Here is a 233-nt window from a genome sequence, read left to right on the forward strand (position 1 = left end):
CCCCTACCTCCAGGCCTCCCCAGCTCCTCGCCTCCCCACCTCCCTGCCTCTTGGCGTCACAGGAGGCTCTTCTGCCTGCAGGGCAGAGAGGAGAGGGAGGAGGCCAGCGAGAGGGAGCCTGTGTCGGGGCGTGGGAGGAAAGCCAGATAACGCAGGCGACCCGAAAAGGACGGTGAATCTGACTGGCCAGACTGGAAAGTAGGCGAAGGGGAAGCAGCGATACTGGGAAGGTG

The sequence above is a fragment of the Colobus angolensis genome, unplaced genomic scaffold, assembly GCF_000951035.1.
Source record: "Colobus angolensis palliatus isolate OR3802 unplaced genomic scaffold, Cang.pa_1.0 Scaffold437, whole genome shotgun sequence".
NCBI lineage: Eukaryota > Metazoa > Chordata > Mammalia > Primates > Cercopithecidae > Colobus > Colobus angolensis.